This window comes from Metopolophium dirhodum, chromosome 9, assembly GCF_019925205.1.
Source record: "Metopolophium dirhodum isolate CAU chromosome 9, ASM1992520v1, whole genome shotgun sequence".
NCBI classification, from domain to species: Eukaryota; Metazoa; Arthropoda; class Insecta; order Hemiptera; family Aphididae; genus Metopolophium; species Metopolophium dirhodum.
Genome location: NC_083568.1, coordinates 2,662,692 through 2,680,543, shown reverse-complemented (window position 1 = coordinate 2,680,543; position 17,852 = coordinate 2,662,692). Strand labels below are relative to the sequence as shown.

General features: G+C 33.3%; 1 pseudogene; it reads left to right on the top strand.

Annotated features, from left to right (window-relative positions):
- Positions 1-1,183: 1,183 nt before the first annotated feature.
- On the top strand, positions 1,184-17,505 carry LOC132952369 (ninein-like; annotated as a pseudogene).
- Positions 17,506-17,852: the final 347 nt, after the last annotated feature.

Sequence of the window (17,852 nt, the reverse complement as noted above, 5' to 3'; positions counted from 1 at the left end):
ACGACTCTGGTATTTGTTAGTAAAAATAAATAATATACCCATGTGTAAGTAATAAGTATGTGTAACTGCTTAATTCTATCATTTACGGCCGATCTGTTAAGCAAAGCTCAATCCACTCAGTTACATGTTACAATGAAACCTCGATTATCCGGGGTAATGGTGAGAGGGTCACATGGATAAATAAAAACCACGGTTAATCGAGACTTTTTATAATAATGAAATTTTTTATTTAATTATAATGTTATACATCCATAATATTGTACGTGTTAAAAAATTTTAAATTTTGACATCCTCAATGCACCAACTAGATTCACTTTTCCATCGAAAAAGATACTAAAGTTGATAATCGAAGCAATATTTCGACTACTTATCGTGTACGCAGACACAAAAAATGAAAATAATGAAAAAAAATTTAATTTAAAAAAAACACCCATCATTGTAAAATCAATAAATCCATCGCTCCGCTGAAAATCTAAAATCATTAAAAATGTTTGTATTTATTATTGTGAATTGTAACTGACGCATTGGGATTTTTTTTTATCAATGTATATTCATTGGGTTTTTTTTAGTGACCCCTCGTAGATTTCTATACAGTTATCTCAATAACAAAATATATATAGTGATCAAAGATCAGAAACTATATCGATAGAAATAAAATATAAAAGCTAATAATCAGTAAAATCGAAGGATTATTCATATGATACAATTTACGGAGCAACATTATAAGTATGTTATTATTGATTCTTGTAAATTGTAATTTTTTTTTTTTTAAACTTTCGTTCATTAAAATGATGATCTTGTAAAAGTGTGTTGTTTTTTTTTTAGATTTTAAAGCTTCGACGACTGAGGTCATTAGCCTGTAAGTTTGGTAGGGTTGGTGCAGTAGGGTTGGGACTGTTGGTACGGTCGGTTAGGAACACGTGTATGTGTGACAAGGTTTTTGCGCACAACGAACCCAGATGGTCACCCATCCGAGAACTAGTGGCAGCGGCCGTTGCTTACTCTTAATCACGTCGCGTGATTGATTTCAGCCACTGCGCCGCGCCGAGTCACAAAAGTGTGTTGTGTTTGATTTTATTTTGTACGAACATGACTGCATATGCGACGCTTCATAGTCCGAACGAATTCGCTGCAGTTGGATATGCGAAGTCTTCAAGTCTATGGTAGTCGACCGAATTTCATTATGAATAATGTTTGTTATCCGACTGCATTCGACACCGATAGTATGTCAGACAGTGACAAATTAATAAATGACATTTGTGTGCGTGTACCTAACATTAACATTGAGGGCCCAGCTGTTAAGGCTGTTTTGGGTGATTTTAATTGTACATCGTGGTCAACGTACAGAGTTGGTCTTACCGATCCCAAGCCAATAATATGTAAATTGAGACAAGAAGAATTGGAAAGGTTAGAAACGAGGTAACGTGGTTGTTAAGGATCCAAAGAAAAAACCGGGAGATGTTATCGCCAATACTGCATAATTAATCAAAAACAAACTGAAATCAACTGTGAATCTGGATGAATTAATGTTGAAGGATAAACATACAATGTCGGGTCCAGAAAAAGGGAGAATGTAAAAGTTTTGATAATATGAAATTATTACACAATATTATGTACGATAGACATTACATTCTACGGTCGTTATTCAAATGATAAATTATAAGTTTTAAATATTAGTCAATGTAGTGTTTTATAATAAGCAATAATCTATATTAATATTATGTATATTAATTATATTATTTTAACTATTTTACTATCCAATTTCAAAACATTTTTTCATACTTTTAGGCCTTTTTTGGCGTTTACAAATTAGGTACAATAGTTAACATAATATATGGTCCTACTTAACCTACAATCTACATGCCGTAGTCCTACTAGTCTGTAGAATTGTCACTTGTCGTGATGGATTATGTAAGGAGAGAATACCTAACCGTCATAAACCATTTGATTGGAGTATTAGAAAATTAAACGACAACACGTTTTTGTAGCCACGTGCTGCACAATTCTCTTGATTCTTTATATAGTATGGTGATATTCAGTACTCGAGCTTTGGAACCTATAATTATTTGATATCGTTATTGCATCTTGGTTTATTACACGGGATATTTTTTTCTCGAATCAAAGTTGTGTGTAGTCGTGTTTCAATAATAATAATAATAACGACGAATATACTTTTTACATTCGCCGTGAATCAAATATAAAGTCGGTAATCAACTTCGACTTACAATGGCCGCCACGCACAATACGCACGTTAATTGCGAACGAACTCCGGGCGTATATGTATATATATATATATGAATGTGTACGTACATGCGAATTATAACTAAAAATACCTAAAGAAAAATATTTGCTCGGTTTTCCTTTGCTCGGCGGGGCAGACGCAGCTGTAGCACTACAAGAGTTTTTGATACAGTTTTCAGCAGTGCGCGTATATTATAATATATTATTTATGTATAATACGCTTTATAATAATACGGCTGCGATCATATTTCGAAAGTTGTTTGCGTTTCTCTCGAAAAGGGTTTCCGCGCCGTGCCGAAAATCAACTATCTCTTCAGCCCGGGGGGCGCCACCTCGGCACGGCAAACAAAACGTTTTAATTAATACACATCCGTCGGCATATACATACCGCAGGGACCGCCGTCGCCGCCGCCGCACGTACAAATCGTCGTCGCATTGTCTTACGCGGGCTGCATTGTTGTTTGCTGACTTCTTTGCTCGTCATTAACGACGACGACTACGACGGAGTGCCCCGCGACAATATAATATTGTACATATTTTATTATAATAGGTACACAGCGCAGCTTCTCAAGACGTATGCTGCACGTTACATTCGCTGCAGCACACAATACGCTTCGTTATTGTATCGTATTACGGTGTAGGCAATAATATTATTCGTTTTACCGAATAAGCCGTCAACATTTTCGTATATTTTTCGAGACTACCTACGACGTCGGAGATGCCGACCGAGCGAGAATCCGGAAATGGGTTTCGCGACCAAATTCCAAATAGTTATGGTGCATCTGCAGTTGCGAGGTCGAAACCGAGGGCAGACTCCTCGCGCGATAAATCGCGGTATCGTGCACACGCATTAATCCATATTACGATGTATAATTTCATGGAGGGGATGATTTTATTGCAGGCCGGTGCGTGTAATTAACTCCGCTTCGGTAGCATGGTGTTTACCCGACAACTATTATTAGTGCGAAATATAAAGCTCCCGGTTTTTGTCACCGACCGCGGTTTGCCTGACGTGCGCGCATATATTATCATAATAATAATAATAATAATAATTTAATATATTAATATGACGAATAATTATTATGATGAACGACTATCGTCGTGCACCTTCCTACGAGTACCTACAAATATAAGCGAAGGGTTACGACGTAGTACAGGCACCTCATCCACGACTGGTAAACTTTACCACTTGCAGCGTCGTTAATTTCGAGCGTTGACGTCAACGAAGTTTTTGCACGGCCAAATAATATAATTTAAGTAATTACAACAGTAACTACACAGTTGGCGTCTACAATGGGTGGAGGGATGTGTGGGGTTTGATCTCTCCGTGGCCTTATTATTTTTATATACTTAGCTATAAAACGTGCTTGTTAGTATAACCCATATGCCACTGCTTTAGATAGTATGGTTGTAAATTGTAATACCGGTGATTTCATCTATTCTGTGGTATTACATTCTACGGGACGTCTATGTCCCACACACGTTCACCCGATATCAGCTCATTTTACCTGATTTTACCTAAGATTCGCCAGCGCCATCTATCAGTTTGTTTATAAACCTCACAGTTTTAATGTTAATAATATAATTGATTTAAAAGTTGGCGGTAGTCTATTATTGGAATACTCGGTTATTACATGATACCAAAAAAGTAACGCCCAATCAGAATGCGATTTGATTGACATGACACGACACACGACGTACCTATGAATGCGCCTTATATATTACCAGTAACCACTCTTGAATCTATATGCAGTGTGTAGGTACTATCTACACAGTTCTATCGAGAACGCTTGTAGATAAACATTGTCTGGTAAATAATGTATATTACAAGTAAATGAAAATTCAAATATATTTATATGATTTTAATTTTTTTAATCGTAATGGTGCTACACTAATGGCAGTGCATATACTGTATAGGCACATAGGCACCGAGGAAGTAATATAAAAATCGGTAAAAAAGAATTTTATTTTATTATTTAATTATAATATAGTAAATATTATACATGTTGATATAACGTGCATTAAATGTTATTACGTTTTATTATTTGTTATCGTGAATAAATAATAATAATTATTATTATAAAAAATCAACTAGTGTAGGTATAGCCGTATAGGAAGTTAATAATTATTGTTATATTTAAGCTCGATAATCTATTTTGTGTAATTGATATAACATTGTCCCCCCCTCGTCCCCAATAATAAAAGTTATATGTATCCACCACGTCTGTACCTACACATTAATTGTCTGCTATGTCAAATGTCAATCTTGTGATAATCCTACTGATCGAGAAAGTCGCGATAATAATAGTTGTTTTTATCATATTTATAATACAAGCCTGGGAAAACCATTGTCACCCCGAAATACGCAAACGTAATACTATTATATCTATCACGGTAATGTCTATATGTCTGGCGGGCGTCGGCCACGCAGCCCGACACGATTTACCGGCCCTTCGGTCTCCTTTATGCGCATCGGAGACCTATACTATACACATGCATATATATATATATTATATACCATCACTTTATATTATATAATAATATTATAACGTATGACGCGCCAACAGTGTCTGCATAATATTATGTGTGCGTGCGTGCATTATATGGTGTCCGAACCATTTGGCAATGCATACACATTCGCGGCGGCCGAAAACAAACGGCGGTAAAAGCGAAGGGTCGTGTGCGTGTACGTATATATATATTATGTTATTATATTATGCGCTTGTGTATGGATAATAAATGCTCACGACGAAAAATATCGGTCCGTATACGTCATTCTCGCGGCGATGACGGCCTCTTCGCGGCCGCGAATAAGGGTGTTTTGGCGGCGGCGGCGGCGACGACGACGATATTTCACCGGCGACTCTACGTAGACCGTCCAAATGTTCGGTCGTTTTGCGAGATCGGTGTGCGTCTCCGCAGAGAACATAATAATAATAATAATAATAATATGCGAAAAGCCGTGTACGTATATAATATACGCACGCGATATATCATATCATAATAATATATTATACACCACGCCGTATTTTCTACGAATATACGCGCGTATAGTACGGGCGATTCGGCGTCCGAATTTGCATTTGGCGAAAAGCAGAGGACGCGCGGTCGTGAAAAAAAAAACGATATTATGGCGGGCGATAAAATCCCAAGTCGAAAATATTCATACCCCGCCGAGAGCGGACGACCGCGGTAGACGACGCCGCCGCCGCCGGGCCGACCGGAAGACGACTATAATTCCGGTATATCATCGACGATCTATTATTATTGTTGTGGTTGTTGGTCGCGTCGTAAATTTACGGGTCCGCTTGTGTATATAAATATATTATATACATGGAAGATTCCGCATATAATATTATAGTATTCTGTGTTCACCACGTTTGGATGTTTTTGCATTACAGCAGCGCCTACGTCTAGTGGTTTGAGGGGTTTTTCGTCGAAATTACATATAATATTATCCTCTGCCAAGGCCGGCACGGGGCATGTCGAGGTATGATCCGGCCCCGTGCCTTACATAGTATTCATATTGTAAATATTCTAAACATATTAGGTGTGATGCACTACTAATAAACATCGAAGTACGGTTGGTTTCAAAACTAATAACTTGTAAGTAGTAACCAACTGCAGGTAATCCATGCAGTAAGTGTAACAAATTCATGAAATCAGGAAGACTTATTCATCTAACACTTGTTTAAACCATTATCAAGGTTCACTAATCACTAGTATTAACACTATTAACCGAACTATGTGCCAATAGCCATTTTATGTATTTTGTTAAGTGTTTAGGAAGATAACCAGAAAAAAATTATTTCGCACCAGGTCCCGCAAATCCTTGAGCTGGCACTGCTGACCACCGAACGGCGCAGTAGATAGATGAACAATTGTACGCCGAAGACGTGAAGTCGATTGTTTATGTAATTGGAACCGACAATTCAACCTGTTGCGGGCTATTCCCATATATATTTAAATGGGATAATAAGTTCAGTGAAGTTTCCTACGATTCCATACTATACCTACCAGTGGCGCAACTAGGACTAAAATGTTGGGGGGCTATATATCCCTCACCTAATATCACATGAAAAGTAACACGTGGGGTCGTTGCCCCCAAACCTTATATTATATATTCACATAAAAATATAAAAAACAATTTATTTACTAAAGTTTCATTCTTCACAATAATAATATATTGTCTATATATTATAGTTCAGTGTATATATACTGTAAAATTATGTATAATAATCGTACCAATGTACCGACATAAATCGAGTGCTTAAAAACAAATAGGTACTGCATAACCATGGTTATACAGTTAATAATAGTTACCATGTTTAACATAGACAATATAAAATAAGAAATAAGGATTAAAGTTGGATTTTAAAAGGTTTATTTTAATATTCTAGGAAACAATTGAATAATTTTTTTGGGGTGCAATCGCAAGTTTTTTTTTTGGGGGGGGAGGGGGGCGCTATGTTAGTTGGACGCTTATGCATACTACAAAATCCAAACAAAAAAAAATCTTATTACCTCTAGTTAAATAGAATCACACAAATTTGGTTTTAATTAAGATGTGGTTCTCAAAAATATTTCGTTATCAGAAATTGTCGTTATGTTATGGACGTTTGGCTGTATGCCTGTACCTATACTATAATATATAATAATTGTTTATAAGATGGTTTACTTTTTCTCGAATATACGTCTGTAAACAAAACTTATATTGTGTTTCAATCGTTTCTCATGCATTGGATGTGTAAGTAAAAGCTATTTCACGCAAACATTTTAAATTTAAACTTTAAAATATTTTGTTTGTCCTTAGGTATATGTTGTATCCATCGCGTATTGAATTTTCGCCAGTGTATACGAGATCGGTGCCACTTTGCGGTGGACGTAAATTTTGTTTTACATTTAAAGGTTGTTCGTATATATACGGTGCACCACTATACATATTAAATGAAATGACCTTTGTACGAGTGTTCTTTTACGAGCCACACCGACGTAGAAAAAACGGAAAAAATACATAAAACACATAGGTATACAATACTGTTGTTAAAAGTCAATACTCGTGTGTCCGTTCGGGTAAAAACGCATCGACAGTAGTTGTTGTAGGCTGTATACAATGCATTGTTACAATACTATTGCAGTATCATGTACATGGCGATAAGTGGAACGCCGCGGTCCTATATAATATATTATTATAAAAACGTCGACGGGATTGAGAGGATCAAAAAGCGCCGCTGTGATAGTTTTTTTCGATTACGGTCCAACAAAGACGGGCGCGCTCGTAGAAAACCCCCCAAGAAAAATCAAAAACTCTAATCTCTTTTCGAAACGGTTTGTTTTTAAAATGGAAGAAACGTGTCCAAAAGCTGCGTCCGTCTATAATCCCGTGCGGCCTCGGCCAACGGTTTGTGTCCGATATACGCGTACATATCACATAATATATATAATATTATATTGTACAAAGTATACATTATACGCGAGATACGACGTAGAGTGCTTAAGCCGCTTTTGTCCCCTATCGGTCGACCGTGAACCAAACTTTAGGTACCTATATATAATATATATATATATTATATTTTCTTAATTCGCGAAATAAATATTACGTGTGTGCGCGCGTGATGCGAGTTTTTCCCGGTCAAATCAACCGCGTCGCCAAGCAATACCTTTACGCAATAAAGCTTTTAAGCATTATCTGTAAACGTACTGGTCGGTTGTAAAAATATCTCTCTTAGAAAACGGAAAAAACGACAACAGTCAGATGATACGTCCGATTTTTAAATGTACTCGCAATGGTTTTAGTGATAATATAATATTTTGATATTAGGCCAAACCTAACGAAATGCACGCCATTCAGGGTGATTCACCAAGCATGCTTATCTCCATTTTTTCCTTTAATAATTAAATTATTGAAGTTCTTATTTGCTTGGAATTTTAATATATACTTAAAGACCATAGTTTCCAATTCGTAACAGCGTCACCCCCTTACAAGATTTTTTTTTAATTTCATATTTAAGTCTAGATTTATTTTGTATAATTTTAATATTATTTAATAACAATAGGTAAATATACTAAACATTTCTTAGTGTATTTATGTAATTATTGTATATAATATTGTCAAAACTTTTGAAAACCATATGAAACAGAAATAAAAATATAAAAATATCATAAAACAAAATATTCTATAACCAATATCATAAAGTATATTATATGCAACTATGTGTACGCAAAAACAAACGGACGTTCGGCCGGCCGATATGATTTATTGCTCGCCGTGGACGTAGAACCCTTTTGGATGACTAAGAGGGCTAAGAGACTGCAGCCGGACATTAGCAATTCCGATGAGGTGCGATGCAGTACGCCAGTGTACACACGCCACTGCTGCAGTTTATTATTTATTATTCGCGCTACTACGGGGCGAAGTGTTTATGTATACACTCAACGGGGTCCGGCCGATCGTGTGTATTGTATACTTACACCAGTGCACATGTATACGTTGTCGTTTTGCAGGAAGTCGTATTCCACGTGTTCGATTTTTGAGGCGTATATAATCGCGATTTCGTATGAAAAAAAATGTTAAACAGAACGAGGGCACTGACACGCAAACGCGTTTTATAAAATTCATTTTTATTATATTATAATATAATATACACTATATTATTATATTACACGACGACACGCTCTAACTGAAATCCATAAAAATGGCAATATATTTTTAATTTACTAAGACCAGAGTACCTATGATCTATCTATTAAAATCCAAATATTACATATACGATTATTATATGTTTTGGTATATCTATACCTAGTTTAAAAGTACTAAGCTGTAGCAGATGCTTGTGGTAGTTGAAGTTGATAAAAAAAAGTAGAATTTTCGATCGTAATAATAATTCCTTTAGTCATTAGATATATGTATGCATTTACTTCTATTATAAATACAACTATAGCCTATACTATAACACGACGCTAATAATTATATTGTCTTAAACACATTATCTCGCTCAGAAATATAATATATTATACTACTATCGTCAGCTGGTATACTAGTTACCCCATCCCCTTATTAAGTCATTTCCACGGCTTCATATCCTTTATTGGTGACAATTTATGCACACTTATTTGTATGCATTATACGTTTACTTACTTTCACTTAGATGTATATGATTATACGTTTCAATTCGTTCTGTTGTTGCTAGAACAATATAATGTTATATTATATTATACAGAAACGGTAACAAATAAACACCTAATACAATAAAATATTGTTTGGTAAGCGTTGGAACGTATATAGGTATATAGTCTCTTCTCGCCGAGCGATATGATTAAACCGCTACCCCTAAACGTAGGAACACTCGTGTGCGCGTGTGTGGTCGTGTACACACTACCTATACGACTTTTGTCCTATCCATATATTATAATGATATTACTGCTGTACACCGTATCACATATTATATTATAAGTTCGGACGGCCGTGTGCCGTGCCTTTTCGACAAGACCCGAAAGGCGCCGACCGCATAGGCGCGAACTCGTATACCCATATAATGTATATATATATACTATAACAATATGTGCGCACACACGCAGTTGATTAACGTCGAGCTCAAAAGTCCCTTATGGGTAACCGAAGTCGGCCGCACGTGATTTACGACCGTTTCCCGCGATAATAACATAACTTCTTCACGCGTTCGCGGGTCGCCGCCGTGCGCGGAGCAAAGGCTGCAGCGCGGCGGCGGCGGTCAGTGCCGATTCTGAATAATTAAACTCTCCCTATATACATATACACACACACACACACATATATATTAACCTTAAACCAACTGTAATACATATATTATATGTTATATACAATATACCTGTATAATATGAGCTCGACGTCGTTAAAATTTCGGCCGTATATACGCACCACCGCCGTCGACGCCACCACCAAGGGACCGATAAATAACGGCTGGTCGGCTTTTATTCCGACGGATAATTATTTCCGTCCGAATTTTATATCATGTATCTATATACAAATACACGTCCGTCCGAATAAAACGGAATTGGAGTGCTGTGGTCGACCCGACTGCCGGCCGGCGAGAGACCGGGTTATAATATATTATACATAAATAAGACCCACGCCGTTCGAGTTTTTAAATATTATATACTTACCTACTGCAAACGTTTGACTTAAAACGTAACCGTAATTAAAATAATATACATTTTAACGATAACTCTTAGGTATCGCGTAAAGTATATTATTATTATGATTAATTATATAACATTATGATAACATTTATTTTTGTTTTTTTTATTGGATGATTTTATTTATTTAAATTACTGTTCTGACGTTTATTATATAATAAATACAATAAACAAATCCACTCCTTCAGGCTAATAGCTTGTGGTGAAGTAGAGAGTTACCTTCATTTATATAAACATAATTTATTATAATGATTTATGACTTAATATATTATTTAAATATATTTAACATGGATACGTGACTTAAATCATCGTAGACGCGTGATCTGACCTTACGCCCCTTACGGATCACACTGGCCTACAAAGGTGGACGAGCAAATTCAAACCGACACACACCGTGAGAAGTAGGTACTCGCGCTCAAGTGAAGGTAGCCAAGGTATGGAGGCTGTATGCTGTATAATCGGGAATCACTCGGTGCCGAAACTACACATTACAGGGCTGATGTGCAAATCTTAATTTGGGACCTTAATATTTTTTTTAAAAAAGTATTTACCTACTCTAAATAACATATGATTGATGGGGTCTATATTATGGTAGGTAGTTTATAGCAGATACTTGCTTTTAAGTTGTTTTAAATTATATCCGTGTTACTTTTTTTTTTTTATAAACGTCATTATAATATTTATTCGCGTTATTATAAAGCGTGAAATGTGATGCAAAACTTGAAAACTATGGCATGGAAGTATGGAGGCAACTTTTTTACAAATTTACAGACCATCTGTAGTTTTACTTGAACATAATTTTATTAATCTACTTTTCCAATATAACAATTTGAAAATGTAATTAATATTTTAATAGCTGTGTTGTTCAGTTTATTTTATGGTGCAAGTTTGAAATATCGCCGACGTGAATGTCCGGAGACTTTTGTATACGGTTTACGCGACTGGACGATAACGACAGCGTCATCTACTGTCGTCGTTTTGAACATGCTACACGCAACACGAAGGAGAGAGTCTTCGAAAGATGATGTTGCCGTACCTATACGATTTTCATTTTTATTAATTCGATATTCGTGTTTCCGAGACAAATGAGTGACGACGGAATTTTTTTGAATATTCGACGGCGGCGATAACGTTGAGTTAGATGTTACTATGTCAGTTCAATTATTTTGGAATTTCGTATCGAACGCAACAAAATTTAGTATTTACCAATGGACAAAAATAATAAGGAAAAATTACAAAATTACTTATAAAATAGGTGTCTACACTCAGGTTAAAAAAATATTGTCAAATATTATTCAATTACCTATAATTAAAATTTAAAAAAAAAAAAAATTTTTTTTTTTTTTTTTTTTTTTTTTTTTTTTTTTTTTTTTATTGATCGTAAGCCCGGCAACTATGGCCATTAGCTGTATGGTTTTTTGGTGTATGGTTTTGGTTAGGTGTATTGTATTGTTGGTAGTAGTAGGGGGGAACACGTGTGTGTTGGGTTATGGCAGAATTTTCAATTTGGGCACCCGTAGGTATCTGCCATGCCCGGGTGGGGGATGGCGGCACTTGTTCTCCGGACACCGTGACTTGCCCGAAGAAAAATGCAGCCCAGTGGCCGGGAGTCGAACCCGCGACTGCCAGCGCCGCAGTCGACGCGTTAGACCGCTCGGCCACCTCGTCCCCCAAAAAAAAAAAAAAAAAAAAAAAAAAAAAAAAATTATAATTCATTGTTTCTTGTAAGTACAACAGAAAGGTTACAACGCGGTAAGCCGTATATGAAATTTACGTCTTGCTTACTATAGTAGACAGTTAAAACTTGATAAATATATTTTTTTAAACTAATAATAATACAGGCGGCAATAGTGGGGGGGGGGGGGGGCTGAAGCCCGTTAGTCCCCCCTGCATACGCCACTGTACGAATATACGATAAACATTTTATGTACACTCACCGCAAGACGTCGGCCGTAGGCGTGGTAGACAAAATACACCAAGGTAACGGACGTAGATCTGTTCTCCTTCAACCGTTTCAACCGTGTGGCGTGTGGGTACTTCAGAACTTGGTAGTTGACGATATTTAAATATATTTTATCTGAACCGATTTTTGAATCAATAAAATTGTAGATAGCGAGCGATGGCAGCTTTTCCACGCGTTTCCACTTTCCGAGCTTTCATCTGGTTGTAAAGAAACACAATCAATAATAATGTGTAGATATTTTAATTTTTTTTACGAATCGATTCAATATTGTGAAGTTTGGATCGTAATATCTGATCAAATCATTTTTTATTCACATTATTTATGTTACCTACGTCCTATCTCCAATAAAGTATTAAATAATAATAATAAAAAAAAATTAATTCAATAATACTATGTTTGGTTTGTGCATGAAGACAAGAATATTCTATAATTTTTTATAGTCTTCGTGGATTAGTGAATACAATTATTATTAAAAGTTAAAACTGATAACAGTGTGATAACATAGCGCTGAAACGATAAATCACCGCACCAAGCCACCAACCGTTTCCGGTTACTAATCCGGGACGCCACAGCAATAATATTATTATATGGCTAAATTTAGCCAAGGTTTGTTAAAAGAACGATTGATAATGGATTAACATAATTTAAGTTTGATCTGTGGTCACTTTTGATTACCAAAAAAAAAAAATATACTTACCAGGTACTTGGGTACATCAAATACTCAATTATTTCATGTAATCCAACATTTTAAGTTTTGTTTTGACTGCTTTAAAAAATTATTCGAGAGGATCAGCGATAAAATATATTCTAATAAAAGAAGTTCCACAATTAATCAGTAGTCAAGATTAACAACAACAGAAGTCTCTTCAACTTCATGTTGTCATAGAGAAGATAATCTACCAAACTCAATTATGTAAGTTTTGTTTATAATTCTAATGCATCCGATAGTATTGATATTGACACGTATGATTTTTATTAGGACTTTGAGTGTAAGCACTATTATTGAACTATGGGAAAGCTATGGTTTACCAGTCTGTTAACTTATTACAAGAACTAGGGATTGATATATCACAGGCTTCGGTTTATATACCTGATCTAGTAATTGCTGTCAGCAATCAACTCTATAATGTTCGAAATAATTTTGTTGCTTCTTCATAAGCAGAATATGATTTGATTAATACACCATTTGTTTTGCTAATACCCCTAAGTTCGTTGAATGAATATCAGGTTAAATGGCTCAAGTAAGAACATTATTAGTAATTACTGATAACACTATTTTTTATTCCTACTAATTTTAACCCTAATAATACAATTTATTTGCAGAATGATTATTGAGCAAATTAATTGTGAAAGAAAAAAATTGAAGTATGATGTTGATAGTGCCAACAATAGAGCACTAATGCCTGCACATGAAGTTGATGAAAATCATATGCAATTAGAAAAATCATCAGAAAATAAAATTGCGTAAGAGTAAAGTTTAGTCATTACTCATTAGGTATATCAAACATTCTAATCAAGAATTTAATATCATTTAGTGTTCTGGAACATAAACATCACGAAGAACGAAAAACTCTCATTGATCAACAGGGTTCAGAAAAAGATCAATTACTTAACCAAAATATTTTGCTCAATAATAAACTTCAACAAGTACAAAATTATGAAAACAAATTACAATCTGAAATTTTAAACAGTCAAAAACTATGTTTGGTATAGAGAGTATAGACAACTAATTGGTAATTGTAATGCATTTTTTTCTAGCAACTGAACTTATTAGAATGTGAAAATACTGAATTAAATAAACAACTAGATGAAATAAAACAAAAAAATGTTCTATTTCAAGAAATTCCACTGTTAAGACTTAAGGTAATATATCATTTTAAGTATTAGTATTTATAGTATTTAAGACTGACCCCCATAATTTATCATTTTCCCATGTTAGCTTTTTAGAAAAACGTGAAAACATGGTGGTTATTTTTTAACAAATAATTTAAATTAATTTAAATATTAAGTAAAACAAAGTCTTATCTAAAAATTACTACCAATCATTTTCAAAAGTATTCTTAAAAATAAATTAACTAAAATTTAAGTTAATCTTCAATGTATTTTAATGAATTTTAGGAACTAAAATGGGAATGCACTGAACGAGGCTAAATGGTTGAAAGATAAAGATACTGAATTGGAACATAGTATGGAGCACTGTCCAATGAATACTTTGAGTGTGAAGAATATTGGTCACTAAAATTAGAAGAAGAACGTAAACTAAATTAATTTGTAGGTATTTTTTAATTTGAATTGTTTTAATTGACATAAATGTATTTGATTGTAAAATCATTATTGCCCTATAGACAGTAGGTAAAATAATTGCAAAATTTGAATTTTTTCTTTTAAAAAAAATGTTTGCATAGGAGAAAAAAGTTAGTGAAGAAAAATTGAATAATCTAGAAGTCAAGATTAAAGAGTACAGTGATATGTTAGAAGAGACAACCTGTAATAAATTACCTTCAATCGACGAAAATGCTGAACTTGAAGAATAAGTGATTATTTTTTATTAAAATATTACTTGAATTATTTTTATTATTTCCACAGATAAATTGCATTCAACAAGAATTTTCCAGTTAATGTGTAAAAATTGAAAAAGAAATGGAAAAGCTTAAATTTGAAAGTGAAAGATTAAAATCTCAAATTGTTATTCCATTCCAAAAACTTGACCGCCAAGTAACTAACTGTTAATTCAAAAAAGGATGTCAGAAATGCCATGAAAATGTAAAAGTATGTTTTCTTTATAACATAAAATATTTGTTTTCCAATTTATGTTTGTTATATATAATTGGCCAGCTTCTCTCTGGAGCCTGGGTGATTATAATTTAATTAACAATTCATCAACAAATATCATAATTAATTCCCTTATAAATTATTTAGGTTTAAATCAGCTTAATAATATTCCTATTTCCCAATTACTATAATGAAAACATCTTCGATTTAATTTTTTCTGATATGTACTTAGATACTGAATATTTCCTGACAGTTTACTTACTCCACTAATGGATTATTATCATCCACTTCAAATTTCTTTATCCAGTTAATTCACCTAATTTACTTAATGATCAATCAAAACCTGTTGTTTTTAATATTAATGATATTATTAAATTCTTGGTTAATCTCTATGTAATCTCCAATCTAAACAATTTAAATACAGATACATAATTGGTTATGTCACTAACTCACTAGAGATACTGTTAATGTTGTAGAGAACTTCTTAAGCCTAGACTCACTAAGTACAAAACGTAAATTAGCAGATATTATGTTGGTATATTTTAAATAACCTCATTGACTGTCCTGAGTTATTTTCTGGTATTGGTTTCCGTTTATCACATAGAAACACAAGGAACTTGGATCTATTTGTAATTCCTAATTATAATACCAACAGTGGAAATAATAAATTTTTTTCAAAAGCTTTTGTTTAGGCCAATATAATTTCCGCCTTTTTAGATTTTATTTTAACTTCTCTGCAACATATTTAGATTTAAGGTTTTAGAATTAATATAGTTATTATATTAATATCCATTGTAATAAAATAATATTATATACTTGTCTTTCAGACTTTCTGTCAGAAATGTTACAATATTTATTATAATCTTGTCAAAAGGGCATTTGCTCGTGAATATAACAATAAATAAATATACTATTTTACTATTTAGACAAATGGTGAATTTAAGAACAAACAGTTTGACTTAAAAAAAAGTTGTGAAAAGTTAAGAATAGAATGCCGAAGTCTTTTGCAACAAAGGAGCATACTTAACAATGACATTTTGCAATTACAAGAATGTCTTAATGTACTTTCTGTAAGTAGTTAAAGTTGATGTTTAATACTAAAATACTTTAGTTTCTACTCTGTATTGAATTTGAACATTATTTAGTCTTATACTTAGTAGTAATATACTCTTCTCCCATTGTCAACAGCAATGATTTTCAATCAATTTTATATTGCATTCATGAAGTGACAGAAGTATAGTTAACAGCTGCCAAAAATTAAGTTATTTAAGTTCCTAAAAAAAATTATGTATGCCTATCAAAAAATTAAAATTTTATTCTATTAATATAAAATAAAAAGCTTTTTGTTGGTGCCATTACTTTTGAAATACTATCGTAGATTCATAAAATAAAGCTTAATTTTTCTGTATGACTTGATGTATGACTCAAATTTAGCAAAACTGTTGATAGATGAGAATAATTTATATGATTTTAAATGTAAAAAAATCCAATATTGTTTTCAGAATACCCATAAAGAGTTTTTCATGCAAAAGGAAATGAATCAAGCCAATCAGGTGTACATAGATGCCAGGAGGTGCAAAGAACTGGAACAAAGACTCCATGACGAACAGACCCGACACCAAAAGTTGACTAATGGTTAGTAAAACAAATATCTTACATCGATTCTTCTTCAACTCTTCAAAGAGACTAACCTGATCCAAAAAATATAACATATACACATAGATTATATCACATGTAATTAAAATAACATAAGCCTTTCATATTGTATCATACTTCAAGTATTGGTATTCATATAGTAGGTGATCTACCTACGTACAAATTAGTCTATATTGTATTAAAGACGATACAAGTATCAGAATTTCAATATAACGTTTAGTTTTTTAAATACTAAATATCTTAAAAGCGATATATTTGAATTTTTATTTTACATTTTTTAGCCATGACGCGCAGTTTAACAAAAATATCACTTTAAAGATTTTTTAAAATTTACTAAATATTATATTGAATTTCTGATACTTTTATCGTCTTAACACATAAAATCACACATTTATACGTAAACTAAATTTCAAAAATAAAATTTTCAGATGGTTAATCATTGTGTGAAGCAAGGAACTTTTACACGAATAAGATAATCATTTGTTTTTTATATCAGATTTTCACCAAATCATTTAATATAGCTATAGCTACAATAATTTAACATTAAAAAAAAATAAAATTTGTGTTTGCTCCTTTAATCGTGAAGTGAATAAAATTTGACTAAATTAGCTAAATCAGCACATGCGTTTAATATGTCTAGTCATTTTTACAATCTTCAATCAGCTTTAAAGTAAAAATTGTCCCAGTACAGTTTTTATTAAAACAAATACTAGTCAGGTAATTGTAGTGTTTGTTTGTGTTGGGAATTCTTTTTGTAAAATTTATCTTGCAGAGGCACAAAATAAATGGTTGTGTTGGGTCGTAGTTGTAGGGTGTTAGCCTTAAATATCAGGTTGTAATATTGTTCAGATTTGAATATTCCTTCAGTAATAAATAGTATAAATTACATGTTTACATTTAATTACAAACAAACCGAATTACTACTTTTTTTTTTGTCTTTTATTAAATGTTTTTTGTTTGTAACTCAACTTTTATTTCTATTTATTTTTTAGTTGTTATTTCTTTACGTTTACTTTCACTAATAAGTCAATCAGCTTAATAATGT